The 21,016-nt window shown below is 42.2% G+C and overlaps 1 protein-coding gene and 1 non-coding gene across 2 annotated transcripts in view; both read left to right on the top strand.

Annotated features, from left to right (window-relative positions):
- LOC145399667 (uncharacterized) overlaps positions 1–21,016 on the top strand; it is a 241,162-nt gene that overhangs the window by 110,471 nt on the left and 109,675 nt on the right. The window lies entirely within an intron of this gene.
- LOC145402604 (5S ribosomal RNA) lies at positions 10,298–10,416 on the top strand. Its single transcript, XR_013897826.1, has one exon. It is a non-coding gene; the product is annotated as a 5S ribosomal RNA (ribosomal RNA).

Raw genomic sequence — 21,016 nt, 5'->3', positions numbered from 1 at the left:
AATGGAAAACGGAGAGCAGGAACCTGGATTCTTTGTTGGTGAAGGCACGAACGATATTAAGCTAAAATGATGGCGGGAAAACACGCTGCGACTGAAGTGAACCAAGAGTGAGACGTCTAATAACCTGCTACAAGCGAAAACGACGAGACGGAATGAATGTACACTAAATGCAAGTGGAAAGCAGAGACAAGAGAACCTGGAGAGGAAAAGAAGAGAAAAATAGCTGATAGGCAAGGACAGGAAATGTGAGTGGACAGAAACTAGAATTAAGGTGGGGCGACACGCTGGAAAGAAGACTTATGGAAAATTTTTATGAGAGCAGCTTAATGAATTAAGACAGCGTGTGTGTGTGTGTGTGTGTGTGTGTGTGTGTGTGTGTGTGTGTGTGACAGAGAGAGAGAGAGAGAAAAAAAAAAGAAAGAGAGAGAGAGAGAGAGAGAGAGAGAGAGAGAGAGAGAAGCAGGCCGCAATGAATGCCTTGCGTGGATGGCGTCACATGGGCGATCAGGCCTTCTATCTTGTTGGTCTGGACTCTATCCTCTCGTCCTTAGAAACGATATTCATTTACACGTATGGATACATATACACGTGCATATGTGCACATACATTTGGATATGAATATACACTTACTTTCCTTTTTAAATAATACCGATCGCACCACAATGTATAATAATCTCTTTTTAAAGCTCTTTACGGTTCTGCCTTCAACCACGTTCCTAGGGAGTTTATTTCAGTAATTTGAAATGGAAAAAGTGGAGAAGTTTTTGGTCGCATCAAGATTAGCCTTCCTTGCTTGCAGCTTCATGCCATTGCCGCAAGTTGCGGTCTCAGTATTAACTCTAAAAAGATTGTTAGATTCGATATTTCTAAAGCTGCTTGGTATCTCAAAATGTTCAATACGATGGCCCCTGACTCTTCGTTTTCTAAGAGAGAATAAATTCAGTTCCTTAAGCTTCTCGAGATGTGGTTTATTCCTCAGGGAAGGGATTAACTTGGAAGCCCTGTTTTGTACAGCTTGAAGTTTTTCGATATCTTTTACCAGATATGGTGCCCAAAAGTTAGCCCCAAATTCTAAGTGTGGCCTAACTATGCTTTTATACAGAGGGATCACAATATCCTTCTACCTATAGATAAAGTGCTTCCTGTTGAATTCTCAGGCGTTGTTGGCTTTAATCGCGGCAAGGACACACTAAGTTAAAATTCGAGGTTATCTGAAATTAGTATTCCTAAAATTATAACTAGTGAGGACTTGCTAATTATCTGACCTTGTATTTCGTAATCATACTTTTTCTGTTTGTTGTCCTACATCGTAGTTCCTGGCATTCACTTACATTGAAGGGCATATGCAATTTTTCTAACCATTAAGCAGTTTTGTTAAGGTCATTTTAAAGGCTAATTCTTTCCTCGTCAGTTAACACGGTATTGCCAGTTTTTGCAGCATCCGCGAATTTGGAAATTAAATTGCTTAGTCCAACATCGATGTCATTAACATATATTATGAATAAATCTGATTTCAACATTGACCCTGAGGATCATCACTTGTCATTGGGGCTACCCAAACGCCTATGAATATTTCCGTCGATTCCAGGAATCTTCTCTTTCTCATTAATTTATTATGTGTTGCTTTGTCAAAGACTTTCTGGAAACCTAAAAACATTATGTCATTAATTGTAAAACGCTTATCATAATACTTGCACAGATTTGTGAGGCATTATCTCCGAGACATGAAGCCGTGTTGGCTGTTACTGATTACGTTATTAGATTCTAGGAAGAAAACTATCCTGTCTCTTATTAATGATTCGAGGATTTTCCTAAACACAGAGGTTAAGCTAAAATGCCTATAGTTACCTGGTTGATCTCTACTGCCTTTTTTATATATAGGAGTTACACTGGCTAGTCTCTTAATTTTCGGAACCTTTCCTTGCTAAAGAGATTTATTTTAGAAAAATGTAAGAGGATCACATGTTACACCCGCTGCATTTTTTAATATTCAAAAGTGAAAATTATCTGGACTAGGGGTTTTGTTACAGTTTATTTTACTAAGTTTATCTTTGACGTCATTGCTGTTACTATACATATTACTTAACACGTTGTGGTGCAACTGTCCTTGCTCTTCAGTGATTTCATTGACGTCATTTGTGAAGACTGAACTGGAAAATTTACTTAATGTGGAAGCAATTTTTTTATCGTCCCTGATAAAGGCACCCTCGTCGCTAATGGGTAGGCCAATACCAGTCTTAACACGTTCATAGTTGTTTACGTATCTATAAAAGCTCTTAGGAACCGTTGAGCTTGTTTTAGCTATGTTCATTATAAACTGCCGTTTAGCTGTTCTAACGAGCTTTTAAATTTTCCAACTAGTATCGTTATGCTGGCTTGTGACATCTCTTGTGCGACGTTTAAGTAAAGCATGAAGACGATTTCTGTCTTTTATTTGTCTGCCAGTACCTTCATTAAGCCAGGCTGGTTGTTTTTACTTTTTTCCTGCCTTGATTTCATTGGTACATACTTGTTTTGAACAGACAAGAATATATGCTAAGATGCTGCCCATGTATCATTTACATCGTTAGTTCTTGCTAGCTATTCAGATGGTGAACTAAGGGCATTACAATGGCCATCAAAATCTGCCATTTTATATTCCGGTTCCTTTGTGTTACTTTTATACACATTATGGGAAAGGTTCATGGTAAGCCTTATGAGATTATGGCCGCTCGAAGCTAAGTGTTCACTCACAATTAGGTTTGTCATATCATCGTTTGTGGTAATGGCAAGATCTAAGACATTACTCTCTCTTGTCGGTTCTGTGACACTGATATAAAAAGTCATTCTCAGTATAATCTATCATCCATCTGTCATCATTACTTCTACCAGTGACTTCACTGCAAGTAATTATTGGCAGTTTAATACCGCCAGTTATCAATGTTTCTTCCCCATATAGAATTTCCTGCAAGATGTTGTGCAACTCTATATCTTCGTTTACAGTTTGAGTGGGGCAACGATAGACACTGGCAACATTTACATTCATACTTTTTAAATGTATTTTTAAACAAATCATTTCAGGTGATACTATCACTTCACGTACCCTTCCATAAGCCAATAATCCCCCAGCCCGTACAGCAGATCCCCTCATCCTTTTCCCCCCATTTATCAGCCACACTTGGCCAGGGAAACTAAAACCCTTCCCGCTTCCCAGGGAGACGTTGTTGTACCTTGATTAACCGCACAAAGTCAACTGCAGAGCAAAATTCAATTAAAGTACTAACATTCAATGCTCGTAGCCTTTGACATAAATTTAATGAACTCATGTGCCTCCTGAGTAATGGAGAATTCCATATAATGGCAGAAACAGAAGCGCATATTGATATACGTAACAGGAACTTCTTCCCAGCTCCCACCATTCCTCTGATTTCTTTTGTCTACTCTTTCACCTTTCTAGCTCAGGCCCTGGCTCACCATGATACCATTCTCTCTCTCTCTCTCTCTCTCTCTCTCTCTCTCTCTCTCTCCCAGTTACCACCATCGTCTCACTGACACACTGACACCAATCTGGATTAACTTTTATTATTAAACTTTGGTCTTATGTTTTCCACATCCTTCCTTATTTCTTCCCATGGGACCTAAAACTTAAACTGGTAAGTACAACGCATATTACATAAACTTCTACCTTCCATATATTACCTTCCGCTCTCTGGGGTCATACCCCAACACCACCTCCTAGACCTCCGTTATTTCTGCATTAATAAGGAAGATTATACGAGTGTAACTGATATTCTTATAGCAAATTCCTGTTACTTATATCAATATGCGGTTCTGTTACTGACATTATTTGGAATTCTCCATTAGTCAGGAGGGACACGAGTTCATTAAATGTATGTCAAAGGCTACGAGCATTGAGAAATATTACTTTAATTGAATTCTGATCTGCAGTTGACTTTACCTGTGCGACTAATCTAGATACAACAACGTCTCCCTGGGAAGGGGAAGGGTTAGTTTCCCTGTCCAGGTGTGGCTTATGACTGAGGGGAAATGGGTGAGGGGATCTGGGTATCTACCCAGACCCCCTCTGTGGCGCTGGTATCTACGGGTTGGGTGATTATTGGCTTAGGGGAGGGTGAGGTGATGCGTTAATGTCACCTCGTGTCCTCGTGAATTTTGTTCATTGCAGCATTCAATAATTTACTAATTTCAGTTACTCTTTATTGCATACATGGATGCCATCTTGTCGAGAGAGGCTTGGTTTGCCCACAAATCTGTTCCAGGCATCAATGAACATGACGTTATTTCTTTGATACATTTCTTTAATCGCTTCATTAATTTATACCACTCTATTCTTACAGTCGGGGTTGGAACGCAGTCTAGGCAGTATGCAATAATATTTACTAGATTTAATTTTTATTGCTTTAAGGAGAGATGTATATTTCATCAGGATTTCTCTGGTGGGAACTATACCTCCGTCATGAGCATCATTTGTACCTACATTCACAAGTCATGTTTCTCCTCTGACTGGTGTACTTGCGATATCTTTAGTGATTATGTCTATCTTACTCCCAGGTATAGTCTTCACTGATTTTTTTCTCCCCTTTGTTATTTGATACAAAAGCAAAGCCTTTGCCCCATAGGATAAAGTCGCTCATCACCAATGTGGTACTTTCCATTGCACTGAATTTTATATCACGGTGAAGCTTCTCAGCTTTATCTTGAACATATATACCAGCTTTGTCCTTAATATGCTTAAATACAGTCTGACTATCTGTTCATTCTTCCCTATCTTCAAGAGCGGAGAACCTGTTTAGCAAAGGATTTCCGGGCATTATCTTAGGCGCTTGTTTAGATTTACGTTTATTTTGAACTGTCAGAAATACATGGTCTACCTGGAGAGTACTCACTGGATTTTCTTTTAGATTGATTCAGCATTAAGGTCTTCTTTCTCCTGTTTGAATCTTTGAGGGCATATTTATGACTCTTAATTACACTTTCTATACACTGAATATTTTAACTGGTCAGGCACATTAAGCACTTGGCATCTGGCCAACCGAATTTTGGAAACCAATCACTGTGGAGTTTATTTCGACCAGAGGGTTGAGGAAATCTTTTGGGGGTCATGTCGAAGGTTTAATGAGTTAAGGAAGGGACACAAAATAACTGTGTAAATAAAAAAAAGTGAGAGAGAGATGTGCGGTTGAAATTAAGGTTATTACTTTAATGGATGTTGTAAAGTGAAAGTTGACCTTGGCTGAGGTGGGACGGTTGGAGAGTGGGCTCAGATTAAGACCTAGGGAGAGGTGGTGACACAACACAGGTAAAAAGACAACAGAGAGAGAGAGAGAGAGAGAGAGAGAGAGAGAGAGAGAGAGAGAGAGAGAGAACGAAGAAATGATGTGGATCTAAGAAAATAAAAAAATATGTGCGAGGTGAATTACCCAGCACAAGATGATATATAGTCACCCTCATAAAGAAATTGCCCAAGTCATTTTTCGGCGATTTCTGGATTTTTGCCTAAATCAATTCTTCATCACGTGTCGCACCTATTGGTATAGCTACCTTTGCCAGGTCAAGGTGTGAGTGGTCTAAAATGCGCTTCAAGTTTCTGCCTAAGTCATTTGAAAGTTAAGAAAATGAGACAGGTTTTTCTCGATTTCCCGAAAAAATAGAAAAAAATGACTTAGGCAGTTTCTTTATGAAGGTGACGATATGGAAGTTAAAAGTTTATGCAATATGCGTTGTATTTCCCAAGTTAAGTTTTAGGCCCCATTGGAAAAGATAAGGAAAGATGCGGACAATATAAGGCCAAAGTTTAATAGTAAAAGTTAATCCAGATAAGTGTCAGTGAGAAGATGTTGGTAACTGAGAGAGAGAGAGAGAGAGAGAGAGAGAGAGAGAGAGAGAGAGAGAGAGAGAGAGAGAGAGAGATGGTATCACTATGAGACAAAGCCTGAGCAAGAAAGGTGAGGGAGTACACAATAGAAATCAGACGAATGGTGGGAGCTGGGATGAAGGTCGATGGAACATCGAGGGAGAGTGTAGAGAGACGATGGAGAAACTGAAGTGGGCTGTGAGGTGGGACAGCAGAATGATGACAGAAGTGTGAGAACAAGTATATTTGGCTCTACCTTGTCCGATTAACTTCCATGCGCCATGGGTAATACTTTATGTCAGTTCTTAAAATTACTCGTATATGTTCACACCTGCAACATTTATACCCATACCTTCACATCAGGTATTCATCTTCGTCACCCAGTCTAAGAATACTTACGCCACTTGCCAAGCATTCTTACACCCAGTAACACCTCCAGAAATTATTTGCACTATTCACTCTGTATTCACTTGCAATCTCACCAGGGCGAGATTGTCACACAGTACAACCTCACCTTACAACATATCACACCTCTCACGAGACAGTCACACTACACAGAATCACACAACAGTCACGCCATATCGCACAACACAACACCACACAACACAACACACCACACCACAGCACAGTCACATGACACAGCACTGTACGAAAGCTACACCACAGCCATACCAGCCAATAAGCACATCACTTTACACCACACCACACCATACTACGCCACACCACACCACTCCACACCACACCACACCACACAACAGGCACACCAAAATACACCACCTGCATTACACTACACTAAACCACGGCACATCAACAGCCCTATCCCTGCTCTTCGTGTCTTTAGGTCTAAGTTAACTGAATCCATCCGGTCGTCCTTTTTTGTAGGAAGAACGTGACCAACCTACCAGTAAGGGGACCCTTTTTCCAGGACGCTCTCAGTCCCTTTCATAGTACATTATTACCTAATCCTCTCACTGTCAGCTAAGAGGCCGTAGAAACGAGGAACACTAGAGCGTGAGAAAAGAAGAGAGTATGAGAAACTCTGTTAATGGAAAAGTATGGTAGCTAGTGTGCATGCGAATGTATATAAATATATAGATATATATGGAGAGAGAGAGAGAGAGAGAGAGAGAGAGAGTAAGTGAGAAAAAGAGGAGAGGAAGACTAGTACCCAGAAGACTGTTTAGCATTTTCCATACCTTGACATCTTTCAATATTATTTTTGCATTCTAAAGACCATTTCAATAAGCTTAGTAGGGATTTCCTAACTGCAGGCAATAGATTTAGTTTTCGTCAACAGCGTTGCTACTTGGAGATTTTCCTCTGTTGAATATATCGTCTAACAGCAACAAAATTATCACAGAATATGTCTATGAACGTAGATTTTTCTGGCCCCAAAACAAAGCCTCACTATTCCTTGGCAATACTTACTGTAATCTTCAAAACTACTTTTCTTTCTTTCTTTCTTTCCTTCTTCTTCTTATTTTTTTTTTTTTTGTGCGTATCATTGTCTCTTCTCTTGTCTCCATCCTCCTATTTGTTGTTTTATCTAAACTCGCCTTGAAAATTTAAGTATTTATAGTAACATATTGTTGTGGTGGGTCAACTATCACTCTCATGCAATCCATCTCATCACATTGAGCCTCTTTCAAAACGATTAATGTAACTGTCAAATCACTGTATGACATGAGCTTATGTTTGTATTTCAGCATATTTTGGACACCTGTTTTAATTTCCTTTTATATCCCATCAGCTCTTCTCTTCTTTTTCTTATTTGGCTTAGTACACACACACACACACACACACACACACACACACACACACACACACACACACACACACACACACACACACACACACACACACACACACACACACACACAAACCGTAGTAAAAAGAGAAAGCAGTCACAACATTAAAATCTGAAAAATATAATTCAAAGCAGAATAAATTTTGTAACATAAGCCAAGAACGAGTTAATGTGTAAGTGAAGCGGTGTGACGTGGCGGCCTAACTAAAGTATCACAAATACATCATTATAATACTCCCTACCCCTGCCCCATTCTCTCTCTCTCTCTCTCTCTCTCTCTCTCTTGTCCACCTAATAACAAAAGATGCACTTCTTACATTAAGCTCCATTCACCGTTCGTCATAATCCACATTGACTCGCCTACCCTATGCATTGCAGTCTTATCACTGGGCCTATGCACCATCCTTCCCTCACACCTCTATTTTCGTCGCTCATAATATCCGTGCAGTTTTAACTTCACTTCCCTTTTCCTCCTCTTTTTTTTTTTCTTTCTTTCTTTCTTTTCCCCTCTCGGAGCAGCCTTACTTAATTCTCACGTAACATTCCAGCTTTTCACATCAGCCTTCTAAGACACGTGTCCTTTACTGTCTTAAATGCCAGGGCTCGCTTAGGGTATGTGTAACTGCATATGTACTTAATACTAATTTGTGCTACTATCTTTTATCAACATTTTCCTGTGCTTCATATATTTTCTCTCTTGTGACAGTTTTTTTTGGATTTTAAGATTAGCAGTTCTCTTCCCGTTCCAGAGAATATTGCAATCCGTACAGTGGCAATCAGGGTCTCCAGTCATGAAGACCCAGCCCAGGGAGTCCGGAGTATCATAATGCCTAGGGCGCCTTACACAGTTAGTGTTCGTCCACAGGCTTCCCACGCCGCCTTGCTATACTATCCAGGAAAGTAGTGAAAGAGAGAGAGAGAGAGAGAGAGAGAGAGAGAGAGAGAGAGAGAGAGAGAGAGAGAGAGAGAGAGAGAGGACAAATTTAATTTTAATTGATTTTAATGAATTTGGCTCTATGACATAGGTTCACCCAGAGGGTTGACATGTTTTTTAGAATAGGTTTAAAGTCAGGGTCACAGAGCTAGATCAGATTAGACTGAAGTAGGTCATCTTCTTTTAATTTTTATCCATTTTACACCAAACTCGGTGGATGGGTTGCGAGTTAGAAAAAAAAAAAAAGTATACGTGATTTCGAGAACAGTCAAAGATCTAGGTCACGGGGAAGGTGAACGTTTGACCTTTGTGTGTCTACAATATGTGTGAACAATATAACTAAAAAATTTTTTGACATGGACCTAAACTGGTGGAAGAATAAACGGTCAGCCAAAGGCTCGACCTATTATTTTGGGGAATCTGTCAACGGTAAAGGTCACATATATAGGTCAGGAGAAACATATTTCATTCGATATTGACTAAATTTGGCGAAGGTTCATGGTAAGGTAAGACTCTGGGAATTCTGTTTAGAGAACAATCAGTCAGCGATCAAGGTTACAGGGTTAGGCCAAATGTTGATCACACAGTAAGGTCAGTTTAAGTAGTTTTGTTCCGATCTGGTTCAAACTGGGTGGAAGTGTGCAGGATTAAGCAAGAATTACGTAACTCGATTTTGAGAAGAACTGGTAGAAGATCATTGGTCTAAGTCAAATGCTGGACCTTTGGACCACGTATAAGGTGTGGATGTTGCATTATCAGAGTGCTTCATATTGTAGTACTGCTGTTTTCAAACGATTTTATTCAGTTTAAGGCAGGTGTTAGATTCAGCTTCCTTATGTCATCCAATGCGAGCGGTCATTTCTCACTGACTAGGATGATAAGGAGACTGCAGAAAAACAAAATTACCTCCTCGGATTGAAGGAATTAATGCCCTTCTGCCCCTCCGTGTATTACAAATCCCTTCACCTTTGTTCTCTGCATTCTTCTTGGGTTCAGAATTTTCTCTCCATCCAATCTCCCATTTCCCTAATATCTTCAACTTCGCTCCCACTTTGCTGTATTCCTCAAATTCGCTTTCATACTTTTCCCTTCATCCAAACTCTGACTCTTGGTAATTCCCACCCTCCTTATTTTGTTGGAAAATATTCCTGTAGTTTGATGTATCCTTTCCTCCTGGTCACCATATATGCTCCCAGACCTGTCCCTGTCTCTTCCATCCCAGCTCCCACCTCTGCGTAGCACCAGGTGTCTCAGTGATCGCCTGGACAGTTGCCACTGTCATCTCCTCGAGGCCAGAGAAAAGGAGGAATCTGTATGCAACTTGGGCTGAGGGTTACGTGGCGCTTAACTGTAGAGTGGGCCGAGATGAGGGAAGCTTGGCAGAGGGAGGAGGGAAGGAAGGGTGGAAGAGTGAGAAAAGGTATGAAGTATGGGAGAAGAAAGACGGTAGGAAGCGACTGGAAATGGGGAAAAAGGGGTCTGGAACTGCAGCAAGGGTGGCGAAAGGAAAATAAAGGAAGGGGAGAGGATGGTCGGAAAAGCAGTAGGAAAGAAACGGGTAAGAAGGGAAATGAAAGGAAAAGAAGTAGAAAGCAGAAAGGGTGAGGAAAAGAAAATGAATGATAAAGGGAAAGAAAGCGAATATTTAGAGGAAAGTGAAAGCAAAAAAATTAGAAATGAAAAATAAATTTAACTAAAAGTGGCCAACGGCCATACCGCGTTGAGTACACCGCTTCCCGTCCGATCAGCGAAGTTAAGCAACGTTGGGTCTGGTTAGTACTTGGATGGGTGACCGCCTGGGAACACCAGATGCTGTTGGCATAACGTTCTCCCTGCGTGTCAAGTGGGGTTGGTGGAGGATCAGTGCCCCTCCCTGTAAAACAATGAACTCTAAGCCCTTGGCCACCCCGTTTGGGATACATGGCGTCTGGCAATGAATGAATGAAATGATGACAAATGTAAAAGAAAACATTTAAGACTGCCAATATTAGGAATGAAAAGAGGATGGCATTCACCATATATTTCCCAGTTGTACGGTTTCTGCTGATTCGTTTTGCCACATTTCACCTAATGTGTCTTTGTATGGCTTGACCCTTGACCCCATGACATCCTTAAGAAGGCTTGAAAAACACACACACACACACACACACACACACACATGAGAAATATACCGAGGGTTTATGCCAAAGAACCAAATCTTTCAAGTGTGAACTGATCTGGAGAAGAAATGTGTTTCTGCTATTGTTATTTTTATTATTATTATCATTATTATTATTATTATTATTATTAATATAGGTTCAAATATTTTACTTTGACCCATGACTTATCCTTCGGCCAATTTGTTTTCAAAGTCAAATAACGTCGTTCTTGCCTGACCCTTGACCCTTTCATCTAATTTGATCGAATATCGGTACAGGACTGATTAGGTTGACCTTGCAGTATGATCTTGGCATTTGACCTAGCCCTGTGACCTTGATCTTTGACTGATTTATCTCAAAATCGAATTCCTTCAGCCATGCCTTACCCTGACCACTTCCACCAAATTTTGGTCAAAATCAGCTAAAGGTTATTTTACTTGATAAAGATATGTGACCCTGACCTTTGTCCTAATGTTCGAAAAAAAAATAAATGGTTGACTCACCCCTCCTCGGCCATTTTATGTCCATACAAAGTAAAAAAAAAAAAATATGTCATTCTGTTCACACAAGGGACAAACATTGATCTTGCCCTGTGACCTTGATCACTGACTGATTGTTTTCAAAACTGAATCCCTACGCTCTTGCCTTACCCCCAACCCTTCCACCGGGTTTGGAAGTTTGGTTTAAAGTGGAAGGAAACTGCCTAAGATGACCTTGCTTAGTCAAGCTCTGACCTAAACTGTGATATTCACCTCTGATCTATTGTTTTAGAAAACAGATGATTAACAGCTTGGGTGGCCCTGAAACGCTCCACAAAGGTCTCTGAATTTGGTTACTTTGTTCTGACTTATTTTGCTCTCTCTCTCTCTCTCTCTCTCTCTCTCTCTCTCTCTCTCCAAATAGAACATCATCTCGCTCATGCCTTTGGCGAGCTTTGGTGTAATAACGAGATCTACGCCATTTGTGTGAAGTCCTTAATATAATTGTGTGTTTTTTTTTTAATGTCAATGAAAGTCTTGGGAAACAGCAGAACAAAGTTTTATTAAACACAAATCTTTACTGATCGCTGAATTAGCTGTAACTCGATGTCACAGCCATTATTTTAATAGTTAAATTTGCCACCAACCAAACCCACCAAAAAGCCATGCCACAGCATATCACGCCAACCTACACCACACTTCACACCACACCTCACCATACACCACACTTCACACCACACCACACCATACACCACACTTCACACCACACCACACCATACACCACACTTCACACCACACCTCACCATACACCACACTTCACACCACACCTCACCATACACCACACTTCACACCACACCTCACCATACACCACACTTCACACCACACCTCACCATACACCACACTTCACACCACACCTCACCATACACCACACTTCACATCACACCACACCATGCACCACACCTCACCATACACCACACCTCACCATACACCACACTTCACACCACACCACACCATACACCACACTTCACACCACACCTCACCATACACCACACTTCACACCACACCACACCATACACCACACTTCACACCACACCTCACCATACACCACACTTCACACCACACCTCACCATACACCACACTTCACACCACACCTCACCATACAACACACTTCACACCACACCTCACCATACACCACACTTCACACCACACCTCACCATACACCACACTTCACACCACACCTCACCATACACCACACTTCACATCACACCACACCATACACCACACTTCACACCACACCACACCATACACCACACTTCACACCACACCTCACCATACACCACACTTCACACCACACATCACCATACACCACACTTCACACCACACATCACCATACACCACACTTCACACCACACCTCATCATACACCACACTTCACACCACACCTCACCATACACCACACTTCACACCACACCTCACCATACACCACACTTCACACCACACCTCACCATTCACCACACTTCACACCACACCACACCATACACCACACTTCACACCACACCTCACCATACGCCACACTTCACACCACACCTCACCATTCACCGCACTTCATATCACACCTCACCATTCACCACACTTCACACCACACCTCACCATACACCACACTTCACACCACACCTCACCATACACCACACTTCACACCACACCTCACCATACACCACACTTCACACCACACCTCACCATACACCACACTTCACATCACACCACACCATACACCACACCTCACCATACACCACACCTCACCATACACCACACTTCACACCACACCACACCATACACCACACTTCACACCACACCTCACCATACACCACACTTCACACCACACCACACCATACACCACACTTCACACCACACCTCACCATACACCACACTTCACACCACACCTCACCATACACCACACTTCACACCACACCTCACCATACACCACACTTCACACCACACCTCACCATACACCACACTTCACACCACACCTCACCATACACCACACTTCACACCACACCTCACCATACACCACACTTCACATCACACCACACCATACACCACACTTCACACCACACCACACCATACACCACACTTCACACCACACCTCACCATACACCACACTTCACACCACACATCACCATACACCACACTTCACACCACACATCACCATACACCACACTTCACACCACACCTCATCATACACCACACTTCACACCACACCTCACCATACACCACACTTCACACCACACCTCACCATACACCACACTTCACACCACACCTCACCATACACCACACTTCACACCACACCACACGATACACCACACTTCACACCACACCTCACCATACACCACACTTCACACCACACCTCACCATACACCACACTTCACACCACACCTCACCATACACCACACTTCACACCACACCTCACCATACACCACACTTCACACCACACCTCACCATACACCACACTTCACACCACACCTCACCATACACCACACTTCACATCACACCACACCATACACCACACTTCACACCACACCACACCATACACCACACTTCACACCACACCTCACCATACACCACACTTCACACCACACATCACCATACACCACACTTCACACCACACATCACCATACACCACACTTCACACCACACCTCATCATACACCACACTTCACACCACACCTCACCATACACCACACTTCACACCACACCTCACCATACACCACACTTCACACCACACCTCACCATACACCACACTTCACACCACACCTCACCATACACCACACTTCACACCACACCACCTCACCATACACCACACTTCACACCACACCTCACCATACACCACATTCTACAACACTGTCACGCATAACCATTATCTTACTCCACGTCATTATAAAACAAAACACAACAACGCTGAAAACAACACGACACCTATTCTTAATCGTCTTTTAAAGTTCAATAGGCACCAGCAACCCGTCTCGTACAATCTGAGGCAAGCCGCATTTACTGTGCTTTTAAGTACTGGTAATTTTCCAGCACAAACTGAGTAATACCACGGAGGAGAAAGTAGATATTATAACAAAATATTATTACTATTAACAGATGTCTCCCGCATCCCTTCTCCACGCTATCTCTCTACTTCACGTCTCTCCACGACTTCACTCTCTCTTCCTCCCATCCATGCTCTCTCTCTCTCTCTCTCTCTCTCTCTCTCTCTCTCTCTCTCTCTCTCTCTCTCTCCTGGATAGTATAGCTAGGCGGCGTGAGGAGACTGTGCAGAGACCTTTTGTAGCTATGTTGAGACCCTCGCTCCAGGCATTATGGTACTCCTGACTCCATTGGCTGGGTCTTGGTGACTCTAGACCCTGACTGCCACTGTATAGAGTGCAAGACTGTTCTCTCAGTTGACATAAAGCTAACAATTTTAAAATGAAGAGAAAACTAACATAAGAGAGAAAATTTATAAGGTGAAGAAGGAAGAGGAGAATTGACAATAAGACAGATATGTAAAAGGCAATCGTAGCTCCAGATACACGGACCAAACCTTGGGACTAAATGCAGTGAAGGACAAGAGTCGTGGATGACTGGTGTGAAAAAGAGGGAACTTGTTTCATCAGAGAGAAGCAAGGGGACTCTCACAGGGAAAAAGAACGAAAGAAAAGACGGAGAAAAGAAAGCCAAGTGCAGCCAGAAGTTCGTGGATGTTACTAGGGACGATATAGGTGTGAGGGAATAATGATGAAATAGCGATGGGAATACACTGGTAATGCACAGGGTAGACGAGTCATTGTGGGTTAGGGCAAGAGGTGAATGGCATTTACTTTACATGGAGTGACTCCCGCTGTCACTGAGAGAGAGAGAGAGAGAGAGAGAGAGAGAGAGAGAGAGAGGTGAGCACTGTGACTTGTTATTTTAGTGATAATTTGCTTGGCCCATCACCTCATTCCGCTTCACACATTTACTTGTCTATGCCTAAATGTTATAAGATTAATTCTGCTTTAAACTTATATTTTACAGACATTTATGTGTTTCCAGTGTCTGTCACAGCTTTATTCTATTTACGACTCGTGTGTGTGTGTGTGTGTGTGTGTGTGTGTGTGATACTACACCAAATATGAAAAGAAGAAACTGATGGTATAAAAATGAGTTAATGTAAGCGTCCCAGATATGCTGAAGTAAAAACACAAGCTCATATCATTAAGTTATTTGACAGTTATATTAATCTTTTTCAGAGACGCTCTGTGTGAGGTGGTGGGTTGCATGATACTGACAGATAACCCAGCACCATAAAATGTTACTACGAATACTTTTATCTTCAAGACGAGTTTCGAGAAAACAACAAATGGGAGAATGCTGACAAGAGGAAAGACAACGATACGTAGGAGTTGTTACGGAAATAGATTTGTACTTTGCAATAAGCAGTCCCCAAAGGAACAGTGTGGCTTTGTATAAGGGCAAAAAGATCTACAGTTATGGGCGTTTCTCTCTCTCTCTCTCTCTCTCTCTCTCTCTCTCTCTCTCTCTCTCTCTCTCTCTCTCTCTCTCTCTCTCTCATTTTGCATGCACACTAACTCACATACTTTTCTTTTCCATTAACATAGTCTCTCATACTCTCTTCTTTTCTCATGCTCTAGTTCTCCTCGTTTCTACGGCCTCTTGGCTGACAGTGAGAGGATTATGTGACACTATGGGAGGGACTGAGAGCGTCCTGGGAAAAAGGCCCCCTCACTGGTAGGTTGGTCACGTTCCTCCTACAAAAAGAAAGACCGGATGGATTCAATTAACTTAGACCTAAAGACACGAAGAGCAGGGATAGGGCTGTGGCTGTGCCGTGGTGTAGTGTAGTGTACTGTAGGTGGTATGGTATTATGTGGTTGTGGTGTGGTGTGGTGTGGTGTGCTGTAAATTGATGTGCCTGTTAGCTGGAAAGACTGCGTGTGGTGTGGCTGTGATGCAGTATGATGTCATGTGGATGTGATGTGCTGTCACGTGGCTGTAGTATTGTGTGGTGTGTTATGTGGTATGATTTGGTGTGGTATGGTGTGGCTGTGACGTGGTGTGGTGAACTGTAGTGTGGTTATGGTGTGATATGCTGTAGCGTGGCGTGGCTGTGGTGATGTTATAGTATGTTGTTTTGTTGTGTGACTCTTATTTAGCGTCGGTGACCCTGTAGTTGTGAATGAACACGAAGTGGGTATAAGAGTGAGTGTGTTTGTCAAGTTTTTATTTTTGAGAGAGAGGGTGACCCCTATGACTCTTTACGGGGGTTCATGCTCTCTAAATATTGCATTACGGGCGGGAGTCCATTGTATAACATGTACTAGATATCAAAGCCAAATATGCCCTTCTTCCATTATTTTTGAGCATTTCTATGTTGGTGAGGGGGGCTGACCCCCCTAAAAATCATGTGAGCGAAACTGTATATAGTGAAAAACGTTCCCAGTAACCTGGAAAACTCACCTGGGAGTTTTCATTCGAATCCATCAAGTAGCCTAGGAGGAATAACACACACACACACACACACACACACACACACACACACACACACTCACAGCCTGAACCTCGTGCAACAGTATAGAGCGCGTTCCTGAAGATGATACCACGCTGTTTCACATGATTGATGACAACAACAACAACAAGTTTCAGTAACGACAACAACGACAACCAGAGGCCCCCCAAAGGGGGAATCACACCAGCCGAGAGCCGATACATATCTAATGCGGCTCGGAATATTACCTTGACCTTGACCTACTTTCACCAATTTCGAACTCGTAGATTTCCATCCCTACTACACACCTGCAAAATTTTGTGATGATTTCTTGAGCGGTTGCGAAGTTATCGTGCTAACAGACACACAGACAGACAAACTGAAAACAATACTCGTAGGAGATTTTCATCCTTACTGCACACCTGTGAAACTATGTGATGATGTCTTGAATGGTTGCGAAGTTATCGTGGTAACAGACAGACAGACCTTGACCTACTGTCATTGATTTCGAACTCGTGGTCGCACACATCTGTACAGTTTTGTGAAGCGGTTGCGAAGGTATTGTGCTAACACACACACATACACACACACACACACACACACACACACACACACACACACACACACACACACACACACACACACACACACAAATTGAAAACAATACCACCTTCCCTTCGCGGCTGGTAATAATAACAGCAGCAGCAGCAACAACAACAACAACAACAATAACAACAACAATAACGACAGTGATAATAATAATAATAATAATAATAATAATAATAATAATAATAATAATAATCTTCACCAATTCACTTCTAAGTTGGAATAATTGTTCCTTTGACATATACCCAAGGACATATTTCTCTCTCTCTCTCTCTCTCTCTCTCTCTCTCTCTCTCTCTCTCTCTCTCTCTCTCAGACATTCCCAAAGGTGTCATGGGGTCAGAGGTCAAAGCATAGACACGGATGTTCAGAGAAATATGGTAAAATGAATCCCCAGAGTTCAACTTCATTTTTCTTATATGTATTTTTTACTGTGTCCGACTCTGGGCAAAGGCTTCAGGGCCTATCCCAAGGGCTAGCAGTCCCTCTACACACCTCCACATGTCACCACCTCGGCGCTAACACCCACCGTCAATACTGAAAATATGCTAGGGCTGCCTCATACAGGACTGGTGTACTGGTATTAGCGGGAGTATTTTCTATGATATGTCGGCGGATCTTGTGGTAGATCAGTAAAGTCTGCTTTTATGAAATTCAAATCCTTAAACTGTTCCCTGTCCCAGCCGTGATTCGATCCCAGGTCCATTAGGACTGCAGGCTGCTTCTCTATCGATTCAGCCACCTTTTTGATTACTAGCGATTACTTGTGAAGCCCACCCAGGATTAGTTGGTACTGTTGGCACTGTTTAGTGTTTCTACGTTCCTACTTTGGCACTTTTACATTTGTTATAGCTTTATTGTCTAATTTATTGTTTCTTGTAAATATTATATTTCTTCCGGTTCCCATATTGATCTTATTCCTTCCTTTGAATTCTTGCTCTATTCCTCTTCCTTTTCTTTCCCTTTCCCTAACCTTCCTGCCGCTTCCCTTTTTTTCTTTTCTTATCATCGTTCCCCCTCCCCTCTTTTTTTTTTCTTCCCTTCCCTTCTCATCTTCTCTCTCCTACACTTCCATTTCCATTATCATTGATGTTCCTTTCGTCTCTCTTTCTGATCTCCTTTTCCCTTTCCATTCCCATCTTACTCTCTTCTTTTTCATTCCATTATTATCCTGCCCCCTTCTTTTATTTCCTTTTCCCACCCTTCCCGCCATATTCCCTTTTTGAAACTTCTCTACCTTTCTGCCTTTCCCCCCTCCTACATTCCTACCATCTTTTTCCCCACACCCTTCCTACCGTCCTCACTCCTCCACCCTTCCTGCCCTTCTCCCTCTGCCAAGCTTCCCTCACCTCGACCCAGTCTACATTCAAGCGCCACGTAACCCTCAGCCCACGTTGCATACAGATTCTTCGTTTTCTCTGGCTTCGAGGAGATGATGGTGGCAATTGTCCAGGCGATCACTGAGACACCTGGTGATACGCAGAGGTGGGAGCTGGGGTGGAGGAGGCAGGGACAGGTATGGGTTATATGGTGGCCAGGAGGAAAGGGCAGATCAAACAATAGGAATACTCGTATGTTCTAATTAATAAATAAGGAAGTAATGTAGAGTTAAAGTTTGGGTTCCGGGAAAAGAAGGAAGGCTAATCAAAGGAATACTGCAAAGTGGGAGCCAGGCAGAGGGTATTAAGGAAACAGAAGATTGGCCAGAGAGAAAATTTCGGAACCAAGAGGAAGGCAACGAACAAAAAGGGTTAGGTTTAGTTACACACAGAGGAGAGGAAAGAAAGGTATTCATTCCTTCAACGTGAGGATAATTTTTTTTTTTTTTTTGTTATCTTTGCATGATCTTACTCAAGTTAGAAAATATCTCTCGCACTGAGCATGCTAATGAAAGCTGAGCCTAACATCTCCAGTTAAATCTCTCCTGAACTGAATTAAATCATTTGAAAACAGCATAACTTTATTGAAAATCTTTTTCTACGTGAAGCATTATTGGCAGATTTATGGCCTGTAGTGGAACATTTGGAAAGCAGTGAAACAGAGTTTTATTAAATATTTTCATTTGTTTGATGATGCAGCGCGAAGTTATCTCATAACCATTATATCAGAAGATAGTCTTGATACTCAGCCCTGACTTAATCCACTAAAATCCACTAAGATATTATGCCACACCATACCACACCAAACATCATCACTCTCCATCGTAACACACCACACACCTCGTTATATTACAGTGTCACTCAAAGCCAACAATTTACATCACGACATTCGAAAAACAAAACACTGTGTCGTAGAACACAACAGCAAATCTTTATATCATTTTGTTCAAGAACAACACCTGCATTTCCTCACGTGCAGACTCATTCAAGCCTCATTCTCTCACTAAGTATTCGTAGTTTTCTTACGTTTAATGAATTAAGACCACGGATAAACAAATAGATATTACGGAAAAACGTTTCATCACAGTTCTCCCGCCCCGTATCACAAGGTTATCTCACTCCCCCCCCCCTCTCTCTCTCTCTCTCCCCACGACTTCATTCTCTCTTCCTGCCATCCATGCTTACCTTCCAACTCTCTCTCTCTCTCTCTCTCTCTCTCTCTCTCTCTCTCCCTTTCTGTTCTTTTCCATTAACTTTGTCTAACACACACATTTTTTTTTTCTCACGCTCCATTACTCCCTGTATTCTCGTTGGTTGAGGAGGCACCCAAGCACCTCTTCCTTAACGATTTATTTTTCGATATGGGTGATTAATATCCCTTTGTACATTATTTCAACAATATATTGAGATGTTTGATGGTTGTATATAACAGAATGGGACAGTATGATGTAATAAGTAAAATAAATCACTTAGGAAAGGGTCTTAGGAAGCTAACTTAACCGACGGGTATACGGATTCTCTCTCTCTCTCTCTCTCTCTCTCTCTCTTTCATGCACACCAACATCCATACATTTCTTCCCCATTAACATTGTCTCATACATTCTCTTCTTTCCTTACACTGCAGTACTCCTTGTTCCTCGTGCCTTTTAGCTGACAGGGAGAGGATTATGTGATGCTATGGAAGGGACTGAGAGCGTTCTGGCAAAGAGTCTTCCCCACTGGTTGGTTGGTCATGTTCCTTCTACAAAAAGAACGACCGGATGGATTCATTTAACTTAGACCTAAAGACATGAGGAGCCGGGGTGTGGGTGTGGTGTGGTGTGGTGTGGTGTGGTGTGGTGTGGTGTGGTGTGTGTGTGGTGTGGTGTGGTGTGGTGTGGTGTGTGTGTGTGTGTGTGTGTGTGTGTGTGTGTGTGTGTGTGTGTGTGTGTGTGTGTGTGTGTGTGTGTGTGTATGTTTGGTATGGTATGTAGTGTGGTTGTGGTGTGGCGTGACGTAATGTGATGGTGTGTGGTGTGATGTTGCTCTTGTATAATGTGTTATGGCTGTGATGTGGGGTATTGTGTTTGTGGTGCTATGTTGTGTGGCGTGGTGTCATGCGACTGTGGTGTGGTGTGGTGTTGTCCTGTACTGTGTTGTGTGGTGTGGTGTCGTTTGGTACAGTGTAGCTATTGATCTAGCACTGGCGAATATGTGTTTTGGTAATGAAAAAGAAGTGAATATTGTAGATAATTTCCGAAGAATAAGAGGATGGATATAGGTGGGTGTGCCAAGTGGTAGAGGCATTTGGG

The sequence above is a fragment of the Coenobita brevimanus genome, chromosome 6, assembly GCF_032717465.1.
Source record: "Coenobita brevimanus isolate Jiangsu-jjx chromosome 6, ASM3271746v2, whole genome shotgun sequence".
Lineage (NCBI taxonomy): Eukaryota > Metazoa > Arthropoda > Malacostraca > Decapoda > Coenobitidae > Coenobita > Coenobita brevimanus.
This window is presented reverse-complemented; position numbering and strand designations above follow the sequence as displayed.